This window comes from Anopheles stephensi, chromosome 2 (genome assembly GCF_013141755.1).
Source record: "Anopheles stephensi strain Indian chromosome 2, UCI_ANSTEP_V1.0, whole genome shotgun sequence".
NCBI lineage: Eukaryota > Metazoa > Arthropoda > Insecta > Diptera > Culicidae > Anopheles > Anopheles stephensi.
The window spans coordinates 38949527-38963319 of record NC_050202.1 but is presented as its reverse complement, the minus strand read 5'-3'; the positions used below and the strand labels follow the sequence as shown (position 1 = coordinate 38963319).

At 39.0% G+C, this 13793-nt stretch overlaps 1 long non-coding RNA gene across 1 annotated transcript; it reads left to right on the top strand.

Annotated features, from left to right (window-relative positions):
* The first annotated feature begins 2574 nt into the window (after positions 1–2574).
* LOC118507776 lies at positions 2575–8076 on the top strand. Its single transcript, XR_004905711.1, has 2 exons — positions 2575–2724; positions 5745–8076. It is a non-coding gene; the product is annotated as an uncharacterized LOC118507776 (long non-coding RNA).
* Positions 8077–13793: the final 5717 nt, after the last annotated feature.

The window sequence follows — 13793 nt, the reverse complement described above, 5'->3', positions numbered from 1 at the left end:
CATCGACAGCTTCAAATGTCGATTCCAATCGTTGGCAAATGTTCAGCTGATGGCTGCTTGAAAAGCTTAGTAATTTGACATTTTCCAATTTTAATCTAATTCTACACTTAAGTGTTGAGATAATGTTTGTTTTGGCTTTTGCTCGGTAGTAAGATATAAATACTTTAGATTCAAAACACCCACGCTGTTGTAGAAAACATATTTTACAAATGCTTGTTTTTTTATTGTTGTTGTATATTTTCTATGAAAAAAGGTTTCAAATGGATGATTCTGTGGCAAATCTTTTATTTATATAGAGACTTTGTTCAACCTGTTGTGTATTCAGGTATGAGCCCAATACAAACAATTATCAGCTTTTACTGCTTTTACAAAATGTTCAACTCTAGAATAAGCGCTAGCGGTCTAGCAAGATTTCTAAAAATTATTTATTTCATTCTCACACCACAACTGCAGCAAGTGCAGCTTTGAAAGCACATTTTCTCAGCTATTTTACACGATCTTCTTCTTATCTTTGCACCCCCGAGAGCGCTCGGCCTGCCATTTCTGACTTTCCTTGACCTATTTTTAAGCATAGTTATTTAGTCAGCCGAAGCCGCTAGAGCGCCCGTGGAATGTAAGACCAAAAACAAAAATATAGAAAACGTCACTTTTATGAATTAAGCTAGTTGAACTATCATATGGCGATTTTAACTTTTATTCTTCTTTCATAAACTTTATTTCTTACAATATTTGTTTTGTTCTATTTTTTATTTTTTCTTGTGCTTTTTGGGCTATGTATAATTTCTGCTAATCTATTCAGTACAGCTTTGTTTAAAGTAAATTGAGTTGGTTGTTTATAAGTGCAAATGAATGGAAAAAAACAGACGATAAGTAGCTAAACATACAACATAATGAAGCTGGTGTTGAAGTCAGTGGTTATTTTGTGTTTGAAATCAAGCCGTAAGAGAGGGTTGTTGTAGCCAAAGCTTTTACAGGGGTTTTAATCATGTCGGCATGTCTAGATCGCAACCAAATTATTTCCAGTACACAACGATGGACTAAATGCCAACACGACAGCGAGCTGCCATTTTTTCATAAAATTAAATAAAAACACACTAACAACATAACAATCGCGCTTGCCTGAGATAAGGCAAACACCAGGAAGGACTTGTGCTTATTGTACTGTGTGAGCTTAATAGGTAAATAAATAAATAAAATTAAATGGTTTTCAAGGAATTGAGTAATTTCTCGCGCTTCAGGAGTCGAAAGTTCCGTCTATCATACCTATGGTAATCGAACGTTGAGCTAAACAATTAGAATAATCTTTCGAGACTAAAGGAATGGCAAAGACAAGAGAACAACTTCAAATAAAATTTATAGCAGGGTTTAGTATAATTTTAATAAGTTCATTGACATATGTATGTGAATTTGTTGATTTTTTCATAAATTGATGAAAAAAACACTCGAAAACGATGTGTCAGAGTGACCCGATTGAGCGATCTTATAGAACAGAGTTTATCTTAGGATACAAAATCATTATTTGTTTAATTTCTACATAATGCTCAGCCAATGTGCCTGTTGCTTGTATGACAAATTCACGCATAATTGAATAAAGTTAAAATAATGTAATGTAATCCATAAAACATTTGATGTAGGCATTCAAATGCTATAGCTAATCTGAAACGCCTGGAGCATCACGCAAGTGCTTAATATTTTTACCGTAGGATGTCGCTCTTACGATTGAAAGCTCTCCATCAGGGCTTTCTTACTTTCGTACCAGGGATTGTAAACCGGGTTGATGAAAAGTTTGACGAAATTATTAAAACTTTTTTGTTCAAACAATTTGAACTAGCATTAAGAAAGAAAATAACGGTGTAGAGAATAGATTAATGCTGCAAATTTGTGTTGATACATTTTAATAAACAACAGAAGTTATTACTTACCAAAAGATGCCGTAGCGCACGAAAATCAGGTTGAGTTAAGGGTATGCTGTGAATTCGAATTCCGAGTTCAACGTACCAACAGTACAGGTAAAGGTTCCATGTATGCTCAAAACTGTCATTGAACTTAAGGAGGGAAGGCCAATTTTTATTGCCGTAGCAAGACACAATCGCAAGAAGCAACATTATCCTGTAAGGCAAAAACATTTAATGTTTTCTTCATTCTTCCTCCAGCAACGGTTTGAAAAATAACCATAAAATAATAAAAGATATTTATGATTCTCATATGTTTATAACGAGAAAAGTTACATTTTGTAGAGTTTTATGTTTAAACACTGTACGAAATGAGCATATGTTTAGGTAGGTAAATTGTAATGCTGATTTTTAATAAATTAGCTGTTAAAATACAAAGTTTCAAATTGATAACATAGCAATCAGTTATCAAAGTTTTAGTTGATGCCAGACTCAGTGCAATATCGAGCTTTCACTTTCGATCTTATAGGGTCGTTTAAAAATGAGACGGAAATATCTCCACTTCATTCATGATGTGCTACAAACATTGACCAAATCATATGTTGCCAATCACATACCTATATATACAACTGAGAGAGAGCCGTAGCAGCAACAGCAGCAGCAGCATCATTAGACCGATGCATCCGTAGAATGGTATAGGTTGATCTGCTGGTTCCAATGTAGTGAAGCAGGATACGAGCAAAGGCTGTTTTTGCGAGTGTTTGTTTCGGTGTATGCAATCAATCATTTTGGTTTCTTTTTGTTGCTTTGCCTGCACTACGTTGACCCTAAGGTAAGTCAGATGGAGTTAGTGTTGAATGCGGAGCGGAACAAGATGCATCAGCACGTGTGCTTGTGCGTGCTAAAGAATTTCGAGACATAGATTTTCGATGGACATGAAACGTGGTTGCAAAAGAAGATAAACAAAAAGAGCGCTAGAGCGAAACAAATCGTACCAATAGTGAGAAACATTGAGAGTTTTGTGTAATTTTTGCTGTGCTTGTACTATGTGGAAAAAAATGTGGGATATGAAGCGTTAATTCTAGTGAAGAACAATTGAAGTGTTGATTCTGATGAAGCAATTCCGTAATAGAACAGCATGAAATCAGTAATAGAAAAGTGTTTTAAAAACGGAAGATAAAACTTTTGTTAATGAATAGTTTTAAATCTAGTTTTGTAATTATTCATCAAAAGTGATAAAATGGTTAATCATTAAGCACTGTACAGTTTAATTTGTAAAGACTAGTGGAACCATGTGAAGGAAAACTTTGCCACTCTTCATAAAAATTGATTGTCGTGTAGAATTTGCAGTCAATGAATTGGACCGATTTCGGAAATCCTTTGTCTACTCTATAGGTGTTGGTTAGAGCAAAGAGATGAGTGAAGAAGCATGCGCTTTCGTGGACGGCATTCCTTCCGCACCAAAGTGTGCGTCGTGTCCGCACCTCGGCACTAGGGAAATATTGGACCGAGAGAGCTGTGTCGATGCCATGGAAACCATGGGAATATAGATCGTTCGGGGAGTAGGACTATGGTTGTGGGTAATTTTTCGTCACTGTAACTTGCCTGTGGGTGACGACCGTAGTCCTTGGGTGGGGGTTAGTTAAGGACGGAAGCCTTTAGACCTGGGGAAAAAAAACTGAGGCTGTGAAAGTTTGGGCGCATGCGCATACTGTCTGTGCACTTTCCAGCATCCATCCGGACGAACGGAACATAGCTCGTAAGCAGGGTAGCGGCGGGCTAGAACAACGTGGAAGGTGCGTGTAGATAAGAATGAGAAGGCAAGTATTTTCCCGAAAGTTTGACTGGGGGAACATCGTTTTACGGCTTGAGAGTGACGATTGTATCATTCATTTTGCTGTGATATCCTTTCAACGCCTGCACCAATACGCTTTCCGCCAGACTTTGGTTTTCCTTGTTATAAGAGCCGATGATGCTGTGTTGATAATTCGATTAACAGATTTTGTTCCCTCTGGAATAGAATAGGTACACGCACCTGAGATGGCTCTATTCGTACTGTGTGTCCAACGGTTGGCAGTAAAGAGTATTAAAGGTTTCTAAAATGTGTGTGATTGTTTTGTGTTTTACTCCGTTGAGGGAATCTTCGCAATAATCTGAAAGTAATGGTAACAGAAAACTGTTTCGTATTTTGTGCTGTGGTGTTTTAAATTGCAATATAAGCAAAAAATCTTTGTTGAAATAAGCCATACAGCCATTTCTTTGTGCTTGTGCATAAAAATAGCAATACCTTTCTTTTCGCCCGAGTTGTCATCCTAAGATACACGGAAAACCAGTTAACTTTGTCCTTTGGCAAAACGGAAAGCAGCGAAAAGTAAGTGTGCTGCGTGAAGCATTTTATCGCTCCTGGATAGAAGCCATGCATTCACATAGCATCGTTTGTATATTAAATGTTGATATGCTGAGGTTTGTTGAGATGTGTGCGTAAGCGCTTACTGCACGGTTTGGTAGTGTGCGGCGGCCGTCGTTGTGATGAGATGAAAATTTTACACACCGAGCGGAATTATAATGAAAAGCGAACCGCACCCCAAATTATTGGGAGGGAAATACGTTCGTCCTGTCGCGCGCACGAGATTGGAAGTGATCGGCAGCGTCGAAACTGTGCGGGGTGAACGAATGCTTGCATGTGTTGGTTTAGCGCAAATCTGTGTAAATGTGTGCGAGGGTTCGAGGATACGAATTGCGTACTTCTCTTTTACGATTAGATTGCTGCTGGTCGCTTCTGTGCGGAGCTTCGTTTTACACAGCATCAAATTCAACATCATGGCGGCGTCCTCGTGCCAGCCAGCGTACCAGAGTGCTGTGCCTTAGAAATACGGTGAAAATGTTTTGTTCAAACTTGTTACTGGTGTACGATCAAGTTATCAAATGGTGGACGAACTATTTGGAATATTGTTGCTTGTACGATGTGTGTTTTTTGAAGGATAGAATTCCTAGAGTGGATGCTAAAGTTAAGGAGGAGGATTTCTCGAGACATTCACCGTCGTGTTTATCTCGGTGCAAGAAAAAAGAAGCTTCTTTCATTACTTATTAATGCACTACAGCGTGAATCGAATTGTACAGATGAATGAAATTCGCATTCGGATAGTATTTGCTGAGCTCAATGAGCTCACTTACGGCGAGACAGATGCTCGCAAACAATTCAAAGCTACAGATTGTTGAAGTGAGAATCGGCAGAAAAGACAACTCCTGCCACAAAGGAATTGTAACGCGCTGACGCCAACGGGGAATGAGGGATGCGTTGAATGTAAGGATTTGATTCAAATTAGAAATGATAGGAATCCGATGATAAGTGTGTTTTAAATTGAATCAAGGTTGAATGGGACGGCGTCACCATGGTGTATGGTGAACGAGTGCACTGTCACCATGGTACAAAATTTGGTACAAATCGTTTCTAACGACAATGTCTACTAACTAAGCGCTCCTCCGTGACCTACCCTGTAGTTCCGGGCTTTTGTGGGTTGAAATACTATAAAACTGTAGATTCATATACACTTATCAGAAGCTCGTTTCTATAGAGGTATCTCACGGAGTGAACAATCTTCAGATTTGCAACCAGTAAGGTAACTTTATCGTTTTAGAAATGTATAGAATTGCAAATTTACTTGTCATAGTGTTTCTATCTAAAGCTTTCTAACCAAAGCAATAGCTTGGACAATACTGTGTACAAATAATGTATCATATATTTTATGTTATTCTTTGATAACAATTTTCTAGGCCATAGCAGGGAACTAATACAAGTAGACATTGAGAATACGAATATAACTGCAAATTGATTTTTGTTTCTTTTTTTAGAGCAAGGAGTAAACAACGGCATATTTTGTGCACGGGTTCGTCATGTTTATCGCAAGTCACCGGATAGACATCTTGCGCTACAGGATTGACTCCATCTTCAGAGCCAAATGATCGGTTACCGATCCGAGACGAATTAGACTGAGCACTCCAGGCGATAAGCAAATTAATATGTTGGCCTTTTTGTACATTTTGAAACAATAAAAAACATCACTACATCGTTTAAACAGAGAAAGTCAAAACTGAAATCCTTGTAAATATGTTTTGTAACGCAAAAGTGTACATCGAATGTAACTGATTTCACCGACTGTTTTATGTCTAGCTGAAAAGGATCATTCATGGGGTTTACAATACGTTAAGATAATTGAGGTTTGTTGTATTTAAGATATATTATATAGATAGAATGATGTTGGGAAACGGTGTGATGGCTATATGTAACACATATCTTAAACATTTCCTTGCAACAATTCGCTGAGCTCCGATGAGCTCCAGTTTATGAATTTAAAATTCCAAATTTAAATTTGAATCGATCTAGAGGGATTATTATTATTATAAGTTTATTTGCCCATCGTTACCGGGTATAATATAATTCATAGTTAAGGATCACACATAGTTGATTGGACGAGTGAAAATTTCTTAAACGTGGGCAGAGACATGGTGAAATCGATCAGTAGCAGATATGTTAAAACAACCAGTACAACTATAGGGTTACAGAGCATTCGGTGCGCGAGCATGTAACTTGTAACATTTGGTGATGTTTGGCTAATAATCTAGATGTATTGAACCTAAGTACACGTAACAAATAAGAATCTAAGAGCAGCTGATAGTTTTGAAGCAGCCTAAAATGCCTAAAAGTAGTTGAATGCCTGGTATGAATGTGGTCTGATAGAGGAGAATGAGGACTCGGAGACCCAAAGTCTGTACACAACAATGAAATAAAAAAATGGTCTAGTGTAAATATTATAATAATAATTATTATTATTATTTATTTCAACGGACCGCATGAGGCCCTCTTGAAGCGGAATAACGCCATTGGTCTAAAATTTCGAGACTCATGCTTGCTTACGGAAAGCGTAACATGTGAAGTTTCTTTGAACATCCTCAAATTCGTTGATACGTTCTTGTATATGAGAGGAGCAGACATAAGAGCAGTACTCGAGTGGCGATCTGACTTGCTAACAAAAGAGTGCTTTCAAACACCGGGAGTCGCCAAAGCCACGAGTCAATTAAATTATTAATCCTTGAGTTAAATATGCGCAGTTAATAACGTTGTAAAAGTGAAGTCCAAGCGCCAATTGGTCAAGTAAAACACCTAGGTGGACAGTACGGCATCGGTCCGTTACGATTAACTAATAAATAAGAAAAACACCTAGGTGGCGCATTTGTGTATTTCTCGAAACGTGAATGCCGTTTATATATTTAATAGTCATTAATTATCACTGATCTCGCACGCGCAATGTACAAAACAAAACACATTTTTGTACAAGATAAGCAGCTTAAGACGCACCAGCTGTTGAACACCAATACAACTTGCTGTATTTTAGCACAATCTTTGGTCGTTTTTATGGAGTGCATTGAGTAAGCCCTTACTAAGAGATATAACTAATTTATATTTAATTATTTTAGAGAGGCTGCAAATAGTTTGATTATAGTTCAATTAATGTCGAATCAAGGAACATATCAGTTAACGTTTGCCTCCATGTTATGACCACCATGAAAGGGTTTAACAAAAATTGAAGCCCTGAAACCCTAGCGTTCAACTAAAAAGATGAAAGCCTTGGATCTCAAGATAAGGGTGAGTTGAGGGAAGAATATTGGATGGATTGTAAGGAAGAGCTGTGAAAGACAGACACAGCAACCACTGAAGTTAAAAAGATGGAAGAGGAGGTTGAAATGGGGATCTTCAAGTATAGCTGGCAAAGGAGCAAGATTATATAGTTACTATTTGTGATAGTAGAAGACGCCTATTGCAGGCAATATAACACAATTACAAGTCACAGGCATAAACATATTTAATGTCTTATGTACGTATCAGTGCAATGTAATGCTTCGCAACCGGGGCTGGACCGGGGTTGAAATCCCATCCAGATCTCCTCGTACGGATAGCTGACTATCCAGCTACGGGTAAAATCAAGTCACAGAAAGCCAGAAATGGCAAGAGTAGACCTCTCGAGAAGAGGTCCTCCTCTCGAAGAAGAGATAGAAAGTGTGTGTATATAGAATGGTCATGTTTCGTTCGGCTTTAGTCAGTTATATTTGCTAGAATTTTTAAATAATGCTATTCAAATCTGAAAGATTATACAAGATAATATAAACTATCTACGATACGATTAAACTTTGTTAGTTCAATTGAGTTTGTCTGCATGATCAATTAAATTCGAAACTAATTGGAAGGATGCTCTGTTGGATGAGCAAGTACTCTGGTCGTGTGGAGCATACTTGACAGGTGCTGTGTATACAAAGCTTTACTGCACCATAGTGTAAATTGAAAGTTAATTACAGTGTTCGGTAAATGAGAGCAGTTTGCTTAAACTATTTCAACTCCCAATGTAAAGGTTGACCGTTACTGTTGATGGTCAATTTCCCTTAGTGACCACATGGCCCAGCTAGCCGTAGAAGCTCAAATTAGAATCACGGAACACTCCAAGGTCTCTGATAGAGCTTTTGCGCTCCAGGATAGTACCGTTTATAGCAAAAATGTAAACTAAATGCATAGCTTCCTCGCAATTGTGATGATGGCACACTTTTCGACGCTCAGTACGACACCATTTACGGAGCACCAGGAATGATACGTGTCAAGGATGGCCTACAGACGGAACTGGTAAGATTGGTGGTGCATAGGAAGAAAAATCTTCGTCGTCGTCGAAGTCATTAATACAAATGACAAACAGAAGCGTGAACGCTATATTGCTGCCTGGGGCACTCCGGAAGTGGCTTTGATGGAGCGCGAGGTGCAGCTAATAAACCCCTTCACCAAAGGGGCATCGTCTAACAAGGGGTTTTATCTATCAGAAGACTGTTGTTCAGGGGCCTTACCTTCGAAAGGTGATTGTCGATCAAAGGACAATAGGCTATGGTTCCTGCTTTTGAAGGGACCAAAAAATATTCTCTCGTCGTAAAAGTTCGTAATTTCATCCATTACTACAGCGCCAAAACAACATAGTGTAATACTTAAAATCCCTAGATACTTTTACCATTACACCCAGCGGTGGTTTTTACCCCTTGGAGGCACCAACTTGGAACATTAAACGGAATCAAATTTAGGATAGGATTCACTTAGATTATGCAGATCGGGAGCGGATTCTTTCTGTGTTTATGCAGTTAAAGCCGCCACTGACACCGACCGGGAATGTCTCATTTTTTCATGCAATCAAAATGAGATGGTGTGTCAAACCATAACAATAAATAAATAAGTAAATAAAAAGAAGCAGAAAAAAAATGGAAAACCTATCCCTGTTTTGTCCTTTGGAACCAGGCACCGCTTGTGTACAACGTACGTCTTCACTTCAAGGCTTCACTAGCAAAATGTGTAGGTGGGTTCGTGCAGGAAAAAATCGTGCAAACAACCATGTAATATGATTATTACACAGTTATGTGAATTGGGACTCGTAGTTAGCCTACATTTAGGAAGAATTTGGAAAATTGTTGATGAAATCGATGAAATGGTTTGGGTTTACGCCTAACGATATGCAATTCAATGTCTAATTTTTCTGTCGTTCCGTATGTACCTTCACTTTTTCGTTGAATGTTCGTTAAACATGGTTTCGTTTGACGAGTGCATTCGTTAAACAAGCTGTGGAGAATGTCGTTAAGTTTTGATCTAACTCAACGTGTAGCTCTTTTTCCCATTTACAGAATTTGAAATGACCGTTGCACTAAAGTTTTGAACAAATTATTGTTTTTTTAAAGTAAAATCAAGCACATGCATTTTTTTAAGCTGAAAATAATTTAGAATTCTGTTTTATTTTGTTTAGTTTATTTGTAGAGTTAATCATATTAAATTATATTTTTAGTATTACGGCTTGACGCCGTATTGTATTTTTTCATTTATTTATTGTTTGTTTTTCTAGCTGAAAACGGCTATGACTTTTTTTATTGATTAAAAATGATTTATATTGATTTAAATTAAAAATTAAATATTTTCGTGTTCATAACTTAACTTAAGGGAGGAATAGGTTTATCTTAAATATGAATAAAACAGCAAAAAATTATATATACCAATATGGTGGGTTCCTATCAAAAATGAGCATGGTGGAGAAAAATTTATGTTCTCTCTCACCTTCTTGACACAACAACCTCGAACGGTCTCGGTTTGCCATTTCTGTCATTCTGTAACTTGATTTTACCCTTAGCAAGATAGTCAGCCCTCCGTACGGGGAGGTGATCTGGGTGGGATTTGAACCCCGGTCCTGCCGTTTGAAGGCTGGCGTCGCTGTCGCCATGGTCATCGGAGCGCCCCATGTATGTCATATATCCATAATCAGGATTTTATTTTTGTATTCTTATTGAACGGTCATGCCGCATTGCTTGTAATTGTTGATATATAAAGATAATAATTTATTTGACTTATTTTGTTCCAACTAGATCATATCCAATAGGCGTCGGCGCACCATGACTTAACGGATCTTTTCAATATTCGCAATGACCAAATGTCCTTTGCAACACGCAATTCGCAAATTGAATTGTTTAGTTTAGTTATTTCCTCTTGAAGCAACCAATTTCTCAGGGAAAACTATAAATTTCTATTACCATACAAATATGCACATGTGCAGTGTAATTTGCGTTTCAGGTTGTATGCATATCACTCTGTGTAATATTTTCCAGCATATCCTATACAAGTTCGCAATATCACATTCTGTTCAGCTGCTATGCAGCAGTTTGTATCAACGGAAACGCTGTCTTTGACAGACGTGAGTAGTTTTTTTTCTCTCCTGTAACGTTCTTACTTATGTCCACTTCCTGCTTTATTTCTTTTAGACATCGTCTACTCCATTTTGTTCTTGGCATCGTTGCCCGATCTGAAAGGATACGTGTTTTTTTTTTATTCCTGCACGGGTCTATATTTTGTTGTTATTATATCGAGTTTTCTCCGCTTCAGCTAGCATTCTGGATCGAGGAAAAGGCACCTTTCCCGGGAGGACCTTTTCTTGAAACGCAAAAAAAAAGAAAGCGCTGCACGAGAGGGAGGCATATGTCTGCAGCGAGGACGACGAGAGCGCAAGCTGAAGAATGTGATGTGAAGTGTGATCATTAATCAAATTGCAAGAAAGCAAGTAAACACAAATAGATTTCTGTTCTTGCGCCCTATTCGAAACTGTGGTGTGGTGTGCCCTTGGTTGACGCGGGGTACAGTGCACGAGGTTGAGTTTAGCGAATAGACTAGAAAGAAACAACCGACGGTGAGAACTAGCCAGATTGGTCCGAACGGTTCCGCATAATTTCGACCGTTCAAAGTATTCGTTTGCTGCTGATTGGTTTTGGATGCTCTACCATAGAGCGGGTACCCTGTGTGGCTACAAAGTAGAAGCATTGTTGTATTGATTTTTAGCTTTCCGATACGAAATATTCTTACAGTATCAGTGCAGTGCGACATTGCCGAATAGATTGATAGAGTGAGCTATACGCATTTAAAGCACGGGCCGGCGGCTGTGATGACTACTTTACAACCCAAAGTATTCTGCAGCTCTCTCGTGCAATCCATTTGTTTCGATGAAGGTGAGAAAATCTTCATTGACACCGGGCTCATGGAAACGTGTTGTATGAAATTGAGGCAGAAAACATTAATCTTATCTCACCCACGGTCAAACTGGGAGCCTTTTTCTATCACTTCCCAGCCAACGATGCACTGCTCGTGGACAGCAACGCCTTTTCCCAGGAGAGATCCATCCAAAAGCCTGCCCAATCCCAGCTGCCCAGTAGCAGGGCAGTTGACCGTTTGGTTGAAGGAGGTGCTGATAAGTCTCCTCTCCACTTGTGATTATGGGTGCTGTGCTTCTTGGGATAGAAATTACCCATCTGATTGGAGGCACTGCTGATCTGCTGAGCCGAAAAACTGACGATTGCATGACACAGTGATAATACATTTATAATGTTTTAATTCGTTAATGACACGTCTTTGATCCACTGCATGCACTGCTTGTACCTTGTCAGACTGTTTGTTTAGAGAGCGGTTTCGTGCGTGCGCTGCGATTAATAGGATGTACAAACAGACAGACGGACAGACAAAACTACAGACAGGGCTAGCCAGACGGACACACCGACCGACACGCAGATATACAGGTAGTGGATGATTAAGGAAAATGCACTCGGAGGTATAATTTCATCACATCATTTCTTCATGGTACGCAGGTCTCTTGGGCAAAGTTTGCGGCTAGTCAATCGAGCTGAATTAAATACTCACGCAATGTTGGTGGTGTAGCACGAATTTCCGTATTGGTTTAGTTAAAACAGTGCTGTCTTTTATGTAAAAATACGCATGATGTTGGTGAATAGCAGATACAATGCGATAGCCCAAATATTACTATTTATGTTTTATTTTTTTGTCCAAATTTATAATTTTGTCCAAGCGGCTATTGCACTTTTGCATCACATTTCACTCATCTAAGCCTGTCCTGTTAACACACCTCAGTAAAAACCGTATTCTACAACAAAGCGGTGCTAACGATAATGTAGAAAATATGTTTAATTACTACTATTACTACATTGATGACGATCAATTGGGGAATGGGCTTTTAAAGGCTTCGTCAAATATACACTGAGCTAAGTTTTAAACGTTCACTGATAATTTACAGGATAAAAACCGGCAACAAAATGAGTTCAACTGTACGGAAAACAAAATCTGCCATGGACAAACGGTGCAAGGATAATTTATTTTTACTCACAAGTTTCCTACACAGATTCCGAAAAGGACATATGGATACGCTTTTCCGATGATCTGTCGCCAGGGGTGTGGTTTTCAAGAGTTTCCTTGCCGACGTTACAAAATGGCGTCTAATCTCCTTTGACAGTGAGAACAAAGGCAATGGAAGATGGAAGGGAAATGTTGTGCACATACACACAGCCAATTTGATGTGTAGTTTGAGAAATGTGAAACATGGACAAATGTTTGCTTTCGCAACCCCTATAAAATGAAAACCGTGTGCAGCAAAGTGTGTACGATTAGACGGGGGTTTTTCCACGGAACGTGGCGGTTAAGCGCTTTGCTGCTTCCCTTGAAGGGTCGACATCATTCACATTCTTGACTTTTGTAGCATCCAGCGACTACAGCTCCAGGCTTCCATATTATTGGGGTTTTATCGAAAGTTATGCGACTTTGGATGGGCTTTGTGTCTTCTCACGATGTTTTGATGGATGTTCATATTTCCAAAACGACCACCAGGTACAGGGACACAGGGCTGCAATACATGTTCGCATTCGCTTCATGCGGTAGAATGTAAATATTGAGGTGGATTCGAACGAATTACGTCTGGCTGAAATGTGACATGCTTTTGACAAGTTTCGATCTTTTATACCTTCTACAGTTATGGGGTCGTTCATATTCTCCACTTTAAAAAGCTGGCTACATATCGGTTAATATAGCTGTTCGGGGAATTGAAGAATAATTCTAATACACTTTTTCACAGTGACACCATTTTGTTTGATGTTGGACTCAAACACAAAAGGTGAACCGACCGTCGGCGGCGTCAAAGTGGCAGTGGTTCGATTTCCAGGACTCTTCGAAGGAAAGGGTTAGAAATGTAAAATGCAAACGAGGCCTCCTGCTAAGCTGCCGGGAAGTGATATGTGATGTTGCTGACCAATTCAGCAACGCTGAATTTGTTTAGCTGTAATTAGGCGAAGGGACAGGGCTTGCAGGGCCTACCTACCTGCACAGCGGTTTTGTTTCACATTACCCTGGAAACGGCAGAAAAGGGACTTTAATCGCATTGAAGTGTGCCGTGAGACAAGTTTCGTTGGCTGTAGTAGGAATCCAACAGCTCACAACAGGAATTCCACCAAGACCGTTCCGCCAATGATATTATCCCCTATTTATTTATGATTGGGTACAGTGGC